Consider the following 19,424-nt stretch of genomic DNA (forward strand, 5'->3'; position numbering starts at 1 on the left):
TATTACCGAATTATAGGAACTAGAATAGATTAAAAAGGAGCTAGTATGAATTTTCTATGAATTATACAAGTTTCTCCAATTAATTTCATACTAGAAATCAAGTTCCATATTTATTTATTCATTTCATTGACTTCTGGACTGCACGCGTAATAAACAGAGAGTGCAGGGGCTTCCTTGTAAGTAACCCGAGACTCAGCCAACAGTGATACTGGACGACGGGTTGTTTACTAATAAGTTAAGGGTCTAATTAGTAAAGTAGCCTGCCGAAGGGGTATCGTGCACACAAAGCCATTGGATCTAGATTGGATGGCTCAGATTTAAATAAACGTAGGGGTAAGTTGATTCTAATCTCAGTCGCCAGATCTGATTTCTGTGGCTGGGATTAGATCTGTACTAAGTCGACCCGATATCCAATGGTGGCCAAAGGACCAAGGATCAACGGCCACAGCGTTTATCTAATCCGAGTCGTCGGATCGGGAGTCAATGGTATCCAGTTCATCCCCTTCCTGACCGACCCGACGCCGACGGTGGTTCCACCCAGCACGGCGGCGCCATGGCCGCTGACTAAAACTCAACGCCCCGGTGCACAACCTTGAACCCGATACGCGCAACAGGGTGCGGAGAAGACATCAAGCCCATGCATACCGCCATCCACCCGGGGAATCGACCCTCATCCCCCTGCCCACGGCGCGCAGCGACACCGCTATGGAGACTCCAAATCCGATGAGAGATTCTGGCCCCTATGCTGGCCATTAACGTATTACACTACACAGGTGATCAGCAATGGTCCAGGGGCTTCTTACCAATAACGGCGTTGCGGTGATGCCGTCCCACAGCACGTCGGCCACGGAGCGGCACCGATGAACTCGCTACGGTGGTCCCAACCGAGCTACCGACCGCGTGTATGACTCCCTGCCCGATTACTGAAGCTCTAGAGAGGTGGGATAGGAGGAGGAGCAAACGGCGCCCAGCTTATAGCCCTTCCCCCAGGTGCGGACGGACCTCAACGACACCCGAGGTCCGCGGATGCGGTTGTGTACGGTGCCGATTTGAGGGGGATGGGATCACTGCCAGCCCGGCCTACGCGCCAGAGAAACAGTCGGCGGAGCAGACGCGCTTGCGGCCCCAGTCGTTAGTGTCACACGACGCGAGGCGTAGGTGAGGCTGACCAATTGGACCCACATGTCGGCCTCCCAGAAAACTCCCACAGACGACACAGCTGTGAGGATGACGCGCGGGTCCGGTAGGTCGGCGCAGGTCTCCCAGGTTGGGCCACACAAGTGCAATGGTTAAGTGGGCCAGAATTCGGTTCTGCGGCCCAATATAGAGGTTTTTCTCTTTTTCTTTTTCTTTTCTTTTCTAATTCCAAATTTAGAGATTCAAACTGAACTTTAAATTCCTGTTTTAAATTTCTGATTTTCAAATATTAAATACCATTCAATTGTGAATATACTACCCACTGTTTCCAATATTTTTATTTATTATTTTCCTTGTCATCTATTTATGGGAGGAATAAAAGGGCTTCATAAACATTTTATTTCTCATTTTCTACTTTATGCTTTTATTTAGAATTGGATATTAAGTTTATGTTTTCCATAAAATACATCACCACAAATTCATCATCTAGAGACCAACCCTTTTCTTTATCAATTTATTAGTTACTTAACTAATTTAACATTATTGTTTGAATGTGATGAGGGAGAATTCCTAATGGATTAAAGGTCTTCAAAAATTCTCACCACACTATTATATATGTTTTTATCTCTTTATTTTATTATTTCATGATATATTATTTTTTTTACCAAATTTTGGGCTTTACAATATTATTGAATTAAGATGGAAAGAATATGCATGATTTTTTCATATTTTTTGTAAAGTTCGTTAGTTTATGTGCACCATATGTGCAACAAAGGCTCATGTGCACAGGATATGTTCCCAAATAAATTTATCTATCCAAGTTAAAAAAATTCACGTTTTTTAAAGCATCAAATTCAACGCTAGTAATAAAATCGATGAATTTCTATCAAAGTCGTCACAAGATAGTTGTTGTGTGCGCGACAAATTTGATACTTCACCCTGAGCTTACAAACATCTAGAGCCAAATACATTATGATCACTTGTTGATTTGATAAAAGCCTTGTCAAATTATATAAAAGTTTCATGGTCACCCTTCTAGTCTCAACTGCAGCCACTAAGGGAGCCTTATAGCTAAAAAAATATCAAAACACATATACAAAATAAAATGGGAGATGCTTTTATGTGAAATTACTTCATCATATATATTTCCTTTTTATTAAAACAGCAAGGAAACGCGACCAAAGAGCCTATCCACGTCGATTGAATTTTCTTGACCGTTCAATCGTTGATCAACGATTCATATGCTCTCGCGTGCGCTTGTGTGTGGAGGCTTCCAGGTGACGCATGAGGCTTCTTCTCTCCTATCCTCTCTTTATCTCCTTCCTGCATTGCGCACTCCCTCCCCCCGTACCCCATCCTTCCCCGCTCGTCCGTGACTACGGCGACAAGCCTCTAGATCCCATCGCCTCCCCCGTACCCCACCCTTCCCCGCCCACCCGCGACTCCGGCGACAAGGCTCCAGATCCCACCGCTAGTGCTCCAACAATCCCGGTAAGCGTTGTGGCTCTTCCCATTCTCCCCCCATTCATTTTCCTTGATAGGGTTCGTCGTCCCCTCCTCATTCCCCTTCCTGAAGAGCTCTCTTCCCTTGTCCCCTCGTCTGTTTTGCTTGCTGGGATGGGCAAGGTATAGCTCTCATGGAGTGAGGGTTTTTTTCTTTTCCTCAAGGTCTAGCTCTGATGTACACATGTGCATCAACCTTTGTCTAGCCTTGTAGCAATCCATAGCATAAAAAACATTCCGCTGATGATTGTTGTGTTCCACTGATGATTGTTAGATTATATCAGAAATTTTCTTAGAAGGTGTGCCATCCTCGCTGGCCATATTCTGCATTCCAGAAAAAATTATTCGTCCGAGATTTTTTAACACAGGGGGTATAATTCTTAGGTGGACTTATTTAGTATTCATATGCTCTGATCAGATAGAGTAAAAACATCCAATATTTCTGAGCATTTTAAAAAAAACACGGTCATCAATAGAAGAAATACATGACACCACCAAAAAAAGAAGAAGCAAAGAGCGCCGTGTTATTAGGAATACTAATTCTGAACTGAAATGTTCTAGTGGACAGGATATACATTATGCAAGGCACACATATCATTAGGGTCAGCAACCCGAGCCAATAGAAGAGCATCAGAGTTTGCTAAATCTGCATTTGCTGGCGATGATAATGTCCTTTGTTTGATGTATGACATTATCATTATCCTTATTCTGACTTCAATATCAGTTGGCTCGTCACCAACTGGCACCTTAGTAATTACAGGCAAACTAGCCAAAGTAAAGTTAAGAACTTTTGGAGAGAAAAAATCGTCAATCGTATCTGCTTATCCGATACACCTTTGTTACCATCATGCACACATGCAGATAGTCCTTTAACTAAAGTCCACACTAACTAAAGAAAATGTCACAATTGAAGTGAAACAAAATACTAAACACTCAGATATGGACGGAAGCTTGGACGTCAGGATCAAGTGGCACGCCGACTTATGGACAGGGCGAGCGAACGCGATCCTGCATCCTGCTGAGAAATGGCGACACTGGGAAGGAGGGGCGAACGGTGGAAGCAAGTAGCACGCCGACGGTCGGACGGAGCAAGCAAGGCAAGGGGGAACTGGCAGTGCAGGGCACAGATGGGAAAGAGAACGGGAGATGGGATAAGAGAGAGAGAGAGAGGGGAAAAGAAATGAGTGTTACCTCCAGAAGGAGGAAGTCTGAATAGGAAACGCTTGAGGAAGAAAGAAGCGACGACGACGCTGAGGTTGAGTGTCGCGTCTGCAGCCTGGGAGGTGTCGCCTTCACGTGACCTCTCCTCACTTTTTCTCTCACGACAGAGCTTTCCAGAGGACTCGAGTATACGACTAAAAAAGTAGTCGAAGAGTTGGAGCAGGCAGATAAGACGTAACAATAAGCAACAGCTGGACGGTAGGATCTCATTACGGATAAACGATCTGACGGCTCTGATAATTTAGACGATGTGTCTACCTTAGTTTGGGAGGAACAGACCCTGGTTTAATGCATAGAAGTTATACCAATTAATATAGACACTTAAATCTATCATCTGTTGATGTTGCTTGTACTACCAATTAATTAATACACAGTTGTTTAGTTAAGGTTTCATTCCGTTGGCTTAATTTTTCATCTTTTATTAACTGTACACTACCATTATATAGTTCGTGATTGTTTATATGCTTGCATTTATTTTACTTGATTTATGTTGCTAGCCTAGTTGGTTACAAGGCTACTTGATTTATGTTGCTAGCCTAGTTGGCTTAATTTATGTTGCTAGCCTAGATTCACTACGTACAGTGGTTACAAGGCCTAGTTGGTGTTGCTAGCTGCCGCAAAAAAGTTCATCTCATCTCTCTCGGCTATTAATATAAGTAAAAATTCATCTCATCTCTCTCGGCTATTAATATAAGGAAATTAATCTTAATAGAGATAAATATAATTAGTAGAAAATTCTACATATATCTTTTGTGCATCCAAATATTTTATTTGGAAACATCGTTTCACAAACTTCTCTATGATTTGTTTTTTTGGAGTTTTTGTAAGTTTAGAGATATTTTCTATGGTTAATGTCCGTATTTTTCTACCTGAAAAAGAAGAGCCAACTTCAAAACAGAGCATTCAGGTAATTTTGTGGTTTTGGCGAGTCGGCGCTGAAAGTTTTTTCCCCGTTGTGCAAAGTAATATGATTAGTTCAATTACTCAAATAGTTCAGCAAGTAAGAACAAAGAAGCTTCAAGAATGTATTTGTGCTAGGATGAAAAGTGTCTCACACGTTGGTTGAGTTCTGATCTCCATTTCCCTGCTGATAGAATGTGATATCAAGTATTTGCTTCTTAACATGGATAAATATCTTCTCTCTGCTTCCTTTGCAGGCAGAAGAAGGTTTGTTGAAGCACCCTAAACTGTTTTCCTAGTGATATTCTAGCGCTACATTTTCCAACACGCCTTTGTTTCATACATTTTTCTTTTTTCGAACAAGGCTTACGTGTTGCTTCGAAAATCAGTTCTAAGAAGGCCATCAAGGAGAACAAACCTGATAAGGGAAGAAACATGTTATGAATAAACATTGGCCTTTATTTCAAGACACTAAGGTAAGCTATTGAATGTCAGTATTTATTTTCTTATCCAGCAAAGTAGTTGATGTCTGATAGATTATTAGCCCATATAAATCTATGAAGAATCCAAAGGATAAGATAGTAGTGTGCTTTAGTGCCCACGAACGTTGACCTGTGGCCATTTTTTCTAGCCAATGATTATTTGTTTTCTGTGGACTTCACTAAGTAGTTGCTAAACTGCGATGGATATCTCAGTGGAAGTCAATACAATGGTTTATCTCTTGCATTCCTCATGCTCCAACATTTCTAGAAAATGATAAAAAACATGCTGCACATACCTTCATCCACATTTAGGATCGATTTCACCATGTCCCGTGAACAATGCAATTCAATAGGGCGAGTTTATTGTGTGCATATACTACAAAATAGTTGAACATGTGTCCACGAGGCTTACATTTAGAACGTAATTTAATTTGAAAAACTTTGCTCAGAATTGCAACATGCATATAGAGAATAAATCTGTTATTTGAGATGATAAAATTACTCGATTCGCTTATTTAACTGTTCAGTTTGAATTGAAAACTAATACTTTTAAAAAGTTGCATCAAAGCATCTTATGTGTATACAGCCTGATCAAATTTAATTGGTAGGCACGACGCAGTCTTGCATATTCCCATCCACTAGATACATAGGTAAGTCTGATATAACAATACATTTAGCCTGTATATGTTACTAAAGTTACATAGTTGGCTCATCTTAATACCACAATAAAAGAGATATTGGAGTCCATTCTTCGTTCATAAATGTTCTAATAGAAAAAAATTGAAAACAATTGTACTTCTACTTTAAACTAGCGAAATGATTTTACACTTCTTATCAAAGTCTTGCATATTCCCATGTGCTACAGAATACAAAGATAAGTTTGGTATAACAATATATTTAATTTCTATATGTCGCTAGAGTTACATAGTTGCCTCATCACAATATCAAAATATAAAATATATTAGACTCCATTCTCCCTTGAAACAGGTTTTGAAATAAAAAAAATAGAGAACAACTGTACTTCTACTCTAAATTAGCGAAATGATTTTACAGTCCATATCCGCTTAATCACAGGAGGATGAACAATATAGAAGTCAGCTTTTGCCACCTAAGAAGTATGTGTTATAAAAGATTATTCCAAAAAATAGTTCCTTTTTTATAACTACAGACTATAATTCATACTGATAGCACAAAACATTGATCTTCTTTTCTGGTTTGTATACAGGTAGCTGTTTTGTACTTCACTTTTGCAGCACCAATGAAACTGTTCGCTCAAACTACTTTGCACCCAGCTGTTGTTTCTTGAAAAGATAAATGTTAGAAGTTGTAGCAACTGCTTTTATGTACATATTCATACAACCCCTGACGAAATCTAATTAACTTTTGATATAGACTACTCAAATGCTACTTAGGGACTAAAAGAAAATGCTACTCTTGATGTAAACTAAAATAGAGATTTAGTTTATATGTTTGACAATTTATGAATTATAATGGAATAAAATGGAGGGACTAAATATTAGTCCTAGAAATCAAACACTCCCTTATTATGTATTAGCATCTACGAATTGCTGTAAGTGGTACAATCTGGTTAAATTTTATTCTGAGCTTATGGACTTATATGCTCCATAACAACTGTTTACGTCGTGCATATGATAATATTTCAATTCAACAGACTCATAGAAATATTCCATACTATTCAACACGCGCGCATGGACGCGCGCAATGAACTAGTTGATATAGAATTGACGACTATGATCAGCTCTCAGATATAATCAAAGCTTTTAATGTGGTCGATCATCGTAGAGGCAAATTATTTTAATCCTTGTTGGAGTTAATCAATATATACAATTATATGGTATTAGTTTTTATTAATTTATTATCTATGCTATACACAAATTAGTATATGCATGTTTATATATACTACGATATTTTTCACCTTATAATTTTTGATAAATTGATCGGCCCCTTCTATGCCTGAAACTAAGAAAGCATGAATTTGTTTATGGCCTTTGTAAATGATTACGTCTACCTAGGAAAGCCGAGCAATCCGTGAAAAAAGAAGAAAAATACAGCATTTATACAGGTGGGAGGTGGCCACGTACTACCGTACGTCGAGCCTCGTAGGCGAACGAACGATGGCCGGAGCAAGGGGTTGCGACTAGAATGGAGATCAGACTCCGTGTGGCCAACTGGCCTCCCTCCTGGAACGTTTCCATTCATGTACGTACGATCATCATACAAAGAAGATTTTGTTTCAAACATGGATGGAGTTCAGCCTCGACGTCTGGGAAACAAACCGGACGGCGGGTGGCCTGTGTCCAGCCAGCTGCGGTGGAAACGGACTCGAGCGAGAGAGACTCTGCGGACCGGGCCAGCATCGATGTATTGGTAGCCCAGAAAGCCCACGCAACCAGACAGAGGTATGAATGTTGTGCTTTGTGGTGCTTCAGTTTAGTCCCACCTCGGCGGTTTTCAGCGGAAGGGAGCAGAGAAGGCTTATAAAAGCAGACCTCAGTCAACATAACAATTCATACCTTTCTCGGCCTTTTGGCTAAGATCAAGTGTAGTATCTGTTCTTATCAGTTTAATATCTGATATGTGGGCCATGTGTCCACTTCGATATTAAATTAATTTTTTGTGGGGAAGGGTCCACTACAGTGGCTTGCCATTGGGTCCCTTATGTGTCGCTCTAGCGTTGCACTATTGCTTGAGCCTGGCGCACCCCAACCAAATCAAAAAAATAAAATTGTTAACAAAGTGCTAAGTTATCTATTTGTTAGATTACATCTATTGTATGGTTACTCTTATTCTGATTTTGTTTGTCATTTATCTTATTTTTATGTCTATTTATATTTGCATACATGGTCTTGTTATTAGTTATAATTACTTTCCATCATCCACCACCTCCTCCTTTCATTATGTCTAGAAAACGTGGTTTATCGTTCTTTAAACAAATTTATGGTAAGACATGTGTCTATATAGACATACCGTAAACAAATGATTTTAGCGTGTTAAGAAAAGGATCACGAGAAGGAAAGCTGTAAATCGCGCGGAGGAAATACACATAAGTATGCTATACCTATGTCTCCATCCTCTTATGGTTTCTACACGCGATCGACACTATCTGTACCATACAGTGATTTACTCATTCTTTGTCTGCATCATGACAAGTGACAATAAATCAATTAGGGAACCAACAATCTAAAGGCTGGAACCATTTGAGGAAATGTGCATATTAAACAAGGGTACCTGTCACATCCCCACACCAACTGCTTCATCCGCGCCTCCTAGTTTACAAAAATATCATGCAAACTACCTTGTGCAACTAATTCAGATAATATGTCATGAGCCAACTCGCTGGATTCGACCACATGAGCCAAGGAAAACACATATCTAGGCATGGTGAAGCGGAACATGAAGTAATATAGATACCTTTCGATGATCTGAGGCACGTTCTGGGCAAACCCACCCATAACGACTGTGGTCAAGGATACCTCTATGTCTGGGCTCTGACCCCACTGCACTGCTTCTCGGCGGACTAAGTCCCATTCCACCCTCATGGTTGCACTGTTATCCTGGGTTGTCACTCCCCAAATAGGTCCTTACGGAGGCACTCAGGAAACAGCCTGAGTCCCCTAAAGTAATCACAAGAACCTCATCGGGATAACATCTTCGTATCATAAATAATCACATCATGTTCATTGATTAAGTTAAAGCAATAACATAAGCTAACCATGATTAACCCAGAAAGGTAAACAAGGATAAGGTAAATACAGACTAGTCAATCCTTAAGTTTCAATAATGTAATACAGGACAATGAATTATAAAGTAAAGTAAGACATGATAGGTTTGAGGACACTTGCCTTCACTAGGTTATTGCTCAGAGAGATCTTCGGCAACATACTTAGGAACCACGGGCTACTCGTTGTCTAAATAAAGCGATCATACATTCAATACATTTGGAAAGTACAAATGAACAGCACATCAAACATGTACAAACATTGTAACATATCTCAAAAGATATAGTATTAAATAAAGAAGAATGAGATCGAATTATAAAATGAACTAATCTTAATTAGGAATTGATTACTCTCTAAGTGTTTGGAACACATCTCAAAAAGCTAAAGTAGTAATTAAACAAAGAAAGAGATTAAATTATAAGATGAACTAATCTCAGTTAGGAATTGATTATTCTTTAAGTGTTGTCCATAATTACATAACCTAATTCTATTCATTTTATTGAGACCTAAAGGTTAAACCAGAGATGAATTCATGTAATGTATATTATTAATCTCACAAGATTAAATATACTTTAACTTCTAGAGCTTTCCTTTTATCTATTTCATTAAATGAGTAAATCAACATATACATTAATCTTATATTCTAGGTGTAAAATTAAAGTGTACAGACTATAGATGAACATAATTTATTTGGGCAGAGAATCATTTCATGAACATATATTCTAGGTGCAATTTGAACCACTAAATTTGGAGTTCATATGAAAAAGATATGAAATAAACAAGTTTTGAAGTTTAAAATATGAAATTAGGGCTAATTCTGTGATTAAATAAAAGCACAGGGGGCTATTTAAAAAAACCAGGGGTCTGCGCGCTAAAACTTAGGACGGCGAGTTGATTTTCTAAAATCTGAGGGTCTCTTAAGTAAAACATACACGCGAAGGGGTACAGGGTGATCTCGACCATCGGATCAGAGATCAACGGACAAGATTATATCCCATAAACGTGCACGCGGGCGCGAGCGCGCTGACGCGACTGTTAGGTGGGGACGGGGTGTCAACGAACCAGGGCAGGCTGACCAGCCGGGCCCAGCGGCAGGGGCGCAGGTGAGGGGAGAGAGAAGAGCGGTCGGATCTGGATCGGAGGGCTGAGATTAGATCCACACTGATTAAACCTAAACCGTTAGATCTCGGATGGACGCTCGGGATCCAACGGCCGGGTGCCGGACATGAGCGCGGTGGCGCCGCCCAGTCCCGCGGTAAGGGCTCGCCGGAGACGAGGGGTCAGCCACGACGAACACGACCGTGCGCGCAGAACCAGCACGGGGGGCGCCAGAGAACATAGACCGCGGTGGGAAAAGTCCCGCGACGGCGCAACTAACTCTGGTGAGCAATTGTGCGGGCTCTGGGGCAATACTTGGCAAAATAAAGGCACGGGAAGGGTGCTCACCTCGAGTGCGAACTCTGGGACGCTTGGAGAACGGCGACAGTGCGATGGAGCCTCGGGTCGACGGCGGTGGGGCTCCAGCTAAGAAACGCTCCGATGAGCGCGGACCGGGCAAACTAGAGAGGGGAAGGGCAAACCAGAGGGTGTCCCGAGCAGCTGACGGCAAGGCGAAACTCACCGGGGCAACAGACGGGGCGCGGGCTCGACGACAGTCGCAGAACAGACGACAGTCGACGGTGGGCGGTGGCAGAGCTCTCTCGTCGCGTGCGTAGAGCGAGAGAGAGGGCGAGAGGGTTAGGCTGAGGGCGCAAGTGAGCGGGGGAAAGTGGGCGAGCGGGGCGCGGGGCTCAAAAGGGGCGAGGACGTGCGGAGGTGGCCGGAGATCGCGCGGTCGTGGGCGCGTCCACGGTGGGGGATCGTGGGCGGGAGGTTGGGGACGAGCTGACAGGTGGAGTCAGTGGGACAGAGAGAGAGAGAGAGAGCGGCGCGCGTGCGAGAGGAACGGCACTGACAAACCTGGCCCACGGGGCAGCGAGATAGAGAGGGAGAGAGGGCGCGCGGGCGCGCGCGGGGGGCTGGGCTTAATGGGCCGACTTGGGCTGAATTGACTTTTCTTTTTTCCACGGAATTTCTAATTGCTTTTATATTTATTTTGTCTAGGGTTTTCAATTTAAATTCAAATCAAGTTTCAAATTCAGACTAATTCAAACATGTGCAACAATTCAAAGAATATTTAAGCTCAGCATGATGCAACATGTCATGACTCACAATGTTTTGGCAAAAATAAATAATTAATCTCTCCTAATTAAGCTAACCCTAACCAAAATAGAAACAGAGAGGGAAACAAGAGAGATAGAGAAGAGTAACAACTGAATTTGGATGATAATAAGAAAGAAATTTTATACCACAAATTCAGGGTGTTACACGTGCCGTAAATAAGAACCGTGTAGTATACGTATAAATCATACGGTCCCATAATCTCATATAGTCACCATAAACAAATGGTAACAGTGGCTCTTATCATCTGCTGAGTGAAACCATAGTGCTTTGTGGTGCTTCAGTTTAGTCCCACCTCGGTGGCTTTCAGCGGAGGGAGCAGAGAAGGCTTATAAAAGCAGACCCCAGTCAACATAACAATTCATACCTTTCTCGGCCTTTTGGCTAAGATCAAGTGTAGTATCTGTTCTTATCTATTTGTTAGATTAGATCTACTGCATGGGTACTCTTATCCACCACCTCCTCCTTTCATTCTATCTAGAAAACGTGGTTTACCGTTCTTTAAACAAATTCATGGTATAACATGTTTTCTATATAGACATACGGTAAATAAATAATTTTTTAGTGTGTTCAATCGACAAAAATATGTATTAATTGTCGCATGCCCAACATTTGTGCCTATGTTCACTAACAAGGCAACCGTCAGATGCGTGCGACACAAGATTGAACAGACTTCGCAGGTTGGGGCACACGTTATCTCCCTCCCTAACACCTTCCCTCCATACTCACTTGTCTCCCCTCCCTCCGTACTCACTACTTTTGAGGCATCTCGTGGAATATGTATGTCTCGCATGTCATCCAACTTCATATGATTCTCATAGGCAAAACCAAGTTACACATAACAGATCCAATCCGCATTATATTTTTAGGGAATCTTGGGTTTAAACAAGGGACAACAACAACAACTATTGTGATAATATATATATAGCCTTGGGCTTCCAATAGCTAGGCGAAAGACCTAACCCGATGTTGTCATCCGGTGCAACCACACCACCTCAAGCGACCAGGCCCTGGGTGTCTATAAAAGTAGCCCAGACCTTAGGGATTAGTGTTTCAATTTCTAGCGGTGGTTGTGATCGCATGAGGCACGAGCGGCGACGAGCGGAGGTTGACGATGATGTCCCGAGGTGCGAGGCGCGAGCCGTGAGCATCGCATGAGACGCGAGGGGCGACCAGAGGTGCGACATCGACGAGCGGTAGGCTACGTCGGTGACCATTGCTCGAGACGTGAGCGCCATGACGACCGTGATCGCCTGATGCGTGAGCGAGGGTGGCGGTCGATCTCTTGTGATACGATCGACGATGGCGATGACGATCGCCCTAGGCACGAGCAGCGGCAGCGATGGAGATCACCCACGACGGCGCCTCGTGGTGCGTGCAGCGGAAGGCCGCCGGCGTCGAGATGCACTTGGTGTGGTTCGTCCAGTTCTCGGCGGCCACCGTCGAGCGTCTGGTGCACGACAAGTTGTTGTCGATGACGGAGGCGCTGAGCGAGCGAGGGCTAGGGGCATTGCGGTGGTGGACCTGTAGGGACATGCTGCTCTGCTTCACGTTCAACATCATCCGCGAGCGACGACAGATCCCAGAGGCGCGCGTGGCGTCGACGGCTCCCCAAGATGCGAGCGATGGTGATGTTTTTATGATATTTTGTATACGTAATTATGCCAACGTCAAAAGGTTTTTACGACATATATTTCAGTTCATGGCATCACTTCCATCTATTGTCTGTTTATGATATTTCTATTCACATTTTACAAAAACGATTTATTGATTTTACTCATTATCTTGTTACTTAATCTCGTATGTATTGGGTTCCTACCATTTACGAAATACGTATAAGATATTTACGACACACACATTTACGCAACAAAATAGAAATTTAGAAAAATAAAAGGTAACTGCTCTAATAAATGAGGTCATTTGCCACGATTTCATAAAACTCGCGTATACCAATCTATTTCCTTTCAACGCACATTCTTGTCATCCTAAATCCTAAATTTGTACGCATGCAGCAAAAACAGATTTTTTCATGGTGTACCACACTGCATTAATATCTATAACGTGTAGCATGATTAGTATCAGTATATGTCATAATCTGGTTCTAACGAGTCTAGGTTCATGACTGTTATAGAGATCCTATTTTTATGGACGAAATAAAGTATTTTAATCATATTTTTTTGGTTTCCATGCATGCTAATCATTTGCTTTCAACGCATATTCTTGTCATCCTAAATTTGTGCGTATACAACAGGAAATAGATTTTTTACGCGGTGTACCATACTGCATAAATATCTACACTGTGTATCATAATTAGTATCAGTATATGTCATAAACTGGTTCGACCGAGTCTATCTGCATTGTTGTTGTAGAGAACTTATATTTATGGGGGGAAGGCATTTAAAGCAGATTTTTTCCATGAACGCCAATCCATTTTCTCTCAACGCACATTCTTGTCATCCTAAATTTGTGCACATGCAGCAGGAAACTATGTTTTACGCAGCGTACCATATTGCATAAACCGTGTAGCAAAATTAGTATTAGTATATATCGTAAAATGTTTCTAATGAGCATAGCTGCATGGTTGTTATAGAGATCCTATATTTATAGATGGAATAAATCATTCAAATCATTTTTTGTTTCCATGCATGTCAATTCATTTCATAAATTTGTGCGCCTTCCAAAGTTTTCGCGCGTGCAAATTGAAACAAATGCGCATGCAGGGGCGCGTGGGGGTGGAGGCGGTCGGGTTAGAGGAGATGTTTGACCTGGTGCATGGCGGGAGGACCCACCAGACCGCATGTACCTGGTTGTTAGGTGCGGTCCAGGGTGTGGTTGGGGCTTCCTGTAACTATTGGAAGCCCTGAGCTTCGAATATATATAGTTGATGGCCCTGTTTGGAACTGCTTCAGCTTCACAAAATTTGGTGAAGTTGTCAAAGCGGGTTATTAGGAGCTTTAGAAAATTGTAAACCTAAAGTTGCAAATTTTAGAAGACATTGAGATAAGTCATTTTTTGTTTAGATTAAAAATATTTTTAAACCTTTAAATTTGTATTATATACTATAGCTTTATGTTGAAGCTAGATCTAGAGCAGTGCCAAATACCCCCTATGTATTAGGAGCCCTGGGCTTGAAATAACTAAAAGAATCTCCAACCAATCGAGCAAATCCGGCTCAGCCCAACCGAGTCCAAGCTTTTGGTCACGATGATCGAAACTACCCATGAAACCATGGTGAAAAACCAACCACCCCTAAAATTGTCCCAACCAGTGTTTACCCTGTGTGTCACTGTGCCGAGATCCATGGAGGATTGTCCCCTCTCCCCAAGCTAGATTCAAGGCATCACCTCCTTCCTCGCTCCTACGGCACCCGGAGGCGGAGACACCCTATGGCGACCGGTCCCGGCTGAGATCACGAGACGGTTCCGCACGGGCTCGCTTGTCTCTCATGCCGCTAGGCCATAGTAGATCTCGTGCAAGGTCACTGAAAGGGAAATGTGCCCTTGGACCATTTCTATTTATTTTGGTCATTTAAAGCTCAACACATTACTATGGACAAACATCTCCTTGTATGAGCATGAGCACATGTGGTTGTAAAGCAAATTAAGAGATATAAGAAAAGGCACCTTTGGGTTTGAAAGTAAGCACATTACTAGGGACAATATGAAGTCGAGCCAAAAGGAGCAAAAGAAAGTTGGCAGAAAAAGAAACAAGTTGAGCTGAAATGGGCAGCACCGGATGGTCCAGTGCCACCCACCGGATAGTTCAGGGTGCATCGGAATGTCTGATGACCATCCGACCAAATAGGACACTCTCGGGCTCGGCCAGGTTTCATCGACTAAAAATCACAGGAGAGTCCGCGCGAAGCACCGAACAGTCCGGTGTGAAGACAACCAATGACTATTTGCCATGTCAGCCACAACCAACGGTCAAATGGTGCACCAGATAGTCTGGTGCCCACCTGAAACGGAAAGTGACCAATCGGAAATCTATTGACTGTTGCATTATGTAGTGTTCGGTACGCCACCGGACAGTCCTGTGCACCTGCAGACAAGGAAGGTTGGGAGTTTCCAAATGAAGCTCCAATGGCTCCTAGGTCCCTTGGGGCTATAAAAGGACCTCCATGCATACTTTGAGCAAACTACAACTCCAAAACTCCGCGACCACGCTTTTGATTTGTTAGAGAGAGATTTGAGCGCATTCTTGAGATGTGACTCTGTCGTTTTGATTCGTGCGCTCTCTTCTTTGCTTGTGTGTGTGTTGTTGTTGCATTGTGCTCTTGTGTGCTTCTCTACTCCCATCCTTACTCCAGATTTGATTGTAATCATTTGTGTAAGGCTTGAGGGACTCCAATCTGTGGAGATTCCTCACAAAGGGATATTGATATAAGGAAGACAACTGTGGCACTCAAGTTTGATCTTTGGATCACTTGAGAGGGGTTGAGTGCAACCCTTGACCAAAGGAGGTCACCACAACATGGAGTAGGCATTGGCCAAACCATGGTAAAAATCGCTATGTCCCTTGTCCATTTTACATATTGCGACTGTTGTCTTATTGAGCTATCATACTCAGTTGCAATATTACTCCTAAGTTTAATAGTCATCTTAAAGGAGCAATGAAGTGAAGAGTTCCCCTTCCATTCTATTCTCATCCTAACATGGTTTTAATTCTCACTAAGGGTTGATTTGGTCATAAGGGGATCGCGGGGGGATTGGAGGGGATTGAGGGGGACCAAATCAGCCCTAACACTTTGTATTAGGGGTGGGCACTTTTTCACCATAAACTGGAAATTGAAGGCCCGACCTACTTTGTATAAACCAACTTTGTGTTGTTTAGAGTTAATTTCACAGGATCACCTATTCACTCCCCCTCTAGCTGCTCTCAGTCGCTTCCTCGCTCCTGTCCCCTAAGAACAAGGAAGACCGAGCGGAGAAGGTAGCGGGCCAGGGGTCTGCGAAGAGGTGGTCGCATTTGCGGGGACCAGGTGCACGAGGAGCAGGTGGTGCGGGAGGTGGCAACGACCGTTACCTCAGCGTCCGCCTCCAACCACGCCGCTAACACATCCAGCAAGCCCTGGAGGAAGCCATGAGATGGATGGTTGTGTGATACCAGGATTGAAACAAGGGCACAAATGTAAGCACATCTATTAGTATTGAATCTGTAACATTATCTTAGATGTCTGGCTTTGGCAAGGTAGGGGAAAGAATAGGGTAGTATGGGGGGCAACCGGCAGCAATGAAGGTGGATATTGTTGAGGAATCTAGGATATAATTTCCCCTAAAAACCTGGACAAACCTAGGAGCAACTACATAATGTATATAAGTAAGATATATGCACCATATTTTGCATCAGCTATAACTCAGATTTGGGTAGTTTGTGAGCCCCAACGCGATTCGATAGCTCACCTTGCGACGGAGGTTGCCTAGGGCATGCCCCATATAGATTAATATTCATCTGATTGTCCCACATCTTTTAAACAATAGAAATTACTTCATCTGTTAATCACTATGTCTTCCAAAGCTTCCTTGATGCTCTTTTTGCATGGTCCAGGACAGCCCACATTTCAGCCATTGTTGGTCTCTAGTATTTTAGCCTAACAAGATATGTACCATTTTTCTTGGTCGTCATGAATTCTTAAATCCTTCCATATCCATAGATAAATATGGTTATCTTCTTTGCTTTAGCAATGCAGCCACTAAACTCATTCATCTTCCCAATAACCTCCAGCATGAGATCCAAGTAGTGGGTAGCACAAGGTGTCCAAATAAGGTAGGAAACTTTTCCATTAGCATCAAACCTACTAGGGTTGAGAGTTGGGTGGGCTCACATATTATCTTTTTTTATTACAGCTAAAGCGTTACTAAAAGTAGATGTTTACATACCTTAAAAGATATATAAGATAGTTAGGTGCCCGTATGTTGCAACGTCATACAAAAATATTTGATAAAATGTAAATGCACAACTATTACATAAAAACGAACAACATATATTATCGACCTCAATATTTTAGAGATTTTTTATCACAATCAATACAGAACTAAATTGACACAAATCAAATTATATTACAATGCGAATATAAAAAACAAAATCTAAGAAGTGAGTAAATGCCCGTACGTTGTGACAGCTACTAGCTCCCGCTTATGTCCCTCGGTCCGCTTAACGCTTAGTGCGGCTTTTTTTACCAATGGAAGCAATTCTGATTTTTGCACGTGCATGTGAGCTTGAAAGGCATTTTCCTCTATTGAGGTTTTTAAGATCACTGTATGTACTCATTATCCACATTCTGGTAGTGATGAAATGATGCATAAATTAACAACCAAAGAAAGGACATATATGGATAAAAATATTGTTATGTGGGGTGGAAATAAGGTAGCACCACAATTCATTCCTAACGATGATCTATATAGTTGCAGGGATCAAAACTTATACTTAGAGCTAGTTTGGGAACCTCAATTTCCCAAGGGATTTCTATTTCCTCATGAGAAAATGAACTAATTTCCCTTGGGAAAATAGAAATCCCTTGGGAAATTGTGGTTCCCAAACTAGCCCTTACACATATTTAGGGAATAACTCAGAGAATCACAAACATAAGTTCCATGTCATTAATGTTGGACGACGGGTTCAGTTAGAGAGCACTAAAACAAAAGTGATAAAAGAAAAGCATAGCTATGGAAGATGACACCAGATTTTGAACATTCAGACTTCACAAAAATACTGAACTTAAGTAGCAAGAGACATGACTCAGAGTGGACTATGCCTACTCCTAGCCTTGTTTAGTTGGAAGCATGCACTAAAACCAAAGTGATTAAAGAAAAGCATAGCTATAGAAGATGGCGCCAGATTTTGAACATTCAGGCTTCACAAAAATATTGAACTTAAGGAGCAGGAGACATGACTTAGAGTGAACTATGCCTACTCCCAACCTTGTTTATGTGGAAGCATGCAGATTAGATCAAAAAAGGCAGGAGGAAACAAATTATAAATTATCATCTTATGTCCAAGTGAATAGAAACAAAGAGGGTGTCTCTATCCAAGTGAACAGAAATAAATTAGCAATTGTCATAGATTAGTCTAAGTGAACAGAAACAAAGAGGGATGCTACTATCCTAGTGAACATAAATAATATTAACAATCGTCACATTAGTTTAGAAAAAGACAAGTCTCATACCTCGCTCAAGAAGGATGTCAATGATTAGAGAGAGAGTTGTCGGAGAGCGAAAAGGTGCCCACCCCTCCTCGCCCTTCGCGTTCAGCAAGCTTGAGAGCCCTAAAACAAAGTTATCAAAGCAAACAGGACATTATTGTCGTGAAACACAGCTCATCAGGTAACACTAATCAGATCACTGTATATGGTACACATAAGTTAATAAAATTCAAAAAACAATAGTAGTGTCAATAACAATAAAGTTATTTAATGAGGCTAAATATCATTACCTGATGCCCGACCTAAGTTGCTTTGAGTCTCGTAGTAATCTATAGCCTCATGGTATTATACTGAAATTTACCCATCTACCCAGTTACACTGAAATTTACATTGACGAGTTTCCAATAACAATAAACTTGTAAGCTGAAGCTTCTGAGTTCTTACATCATCCTCAATCTACAATTGCACCAGAAAGCGTGTAGCAAGATTGTGGAGGACCAGATCATCCAAGCATATGAGTTTCTGGATGAGAAGTGGTCACTTAAGTTTTGTTGATAAAGCACCAGAAGACCAATCAAGGAAGGAATCCATGTGGGAGTTCGCAAGAGGAAGGTTTGCGTGTTGGCATCGATGCTTCCTCAATAAGCTAAGCGAAACCTAGAAGCCTGAAGATGATCTTTGAGTAGCCAGAATCAGCGTTTGCAATCAGCAACCAGATGCCCCTCAAAGGCCAGATTTTGTTGAAGCTCTATCTCCTCGAAGAGTCTGCAAAGTGAAGATATAAAGCTAAAGTAAAGCTATACCCATAACCCTTCTAAGCCGAATCTCGAGGACGAGATTCCTTTTAAGTGGGGTAGATTTGTAGCATCCCAAAAATTCAAATCCTGAAACTTCTCAAACTCCCTCTAAATTCAAAATGAATTTCAAATTTCATTTCAAAATGTTTGTTTGCGAGTTGATATCAACAAATAAAGTATATGTCTATATTCTCTCCAAAAATACTCCTCAAAATATCCTACAAATATTTCCCCAGAGATCCCCTCTGATTCTTTTCAGAAATACTACCCAAATATTCCACCG

The 19,424-nt window shown here is 41.8% G+C and overlaps 1 non-coding gene and 1 pseudogene across 1 annotated transcript; both read left to right on the forward strand.

Annotated features, from left to right (window-relative positions):
- The first annotated feature begins 7,773 nt into the window (after nt 1-7,773).
- On the forward strand, nt 7,774-7,970 carry LOC111590715 (U2 spliceosomal RNA). The gene has a single exon (XR_004855753.1). It is a non-coding gene; the product is annotated as a U2 spliceosomal RNA (small nuclear RNA).
- A 3,596-nt stretch (nt 7,971-11,566) lies between these two features.
- On the forward strand, nt 11,567-11,667 carry LOC111590814 (uncharacterized; annotated as a pseudogene).
- Nucleotides 11,668-19,424: the final 7,757 nt, after the last annotated feature.

This window comes from Zea mays, chromosome 1 (assembly GCF_902167145.1).
Source record: "Zea mays cultivar B73 chromosome 1, Zm-B73-REFERENCE-NAM-5.0, whole genome shotgun sequence".
Lineage (NCBI taxonomy): Eukaryota > Viridiplantae > Streptophyta > Magnoliopsida > Poales > Poaceae > Zea > Zea mays.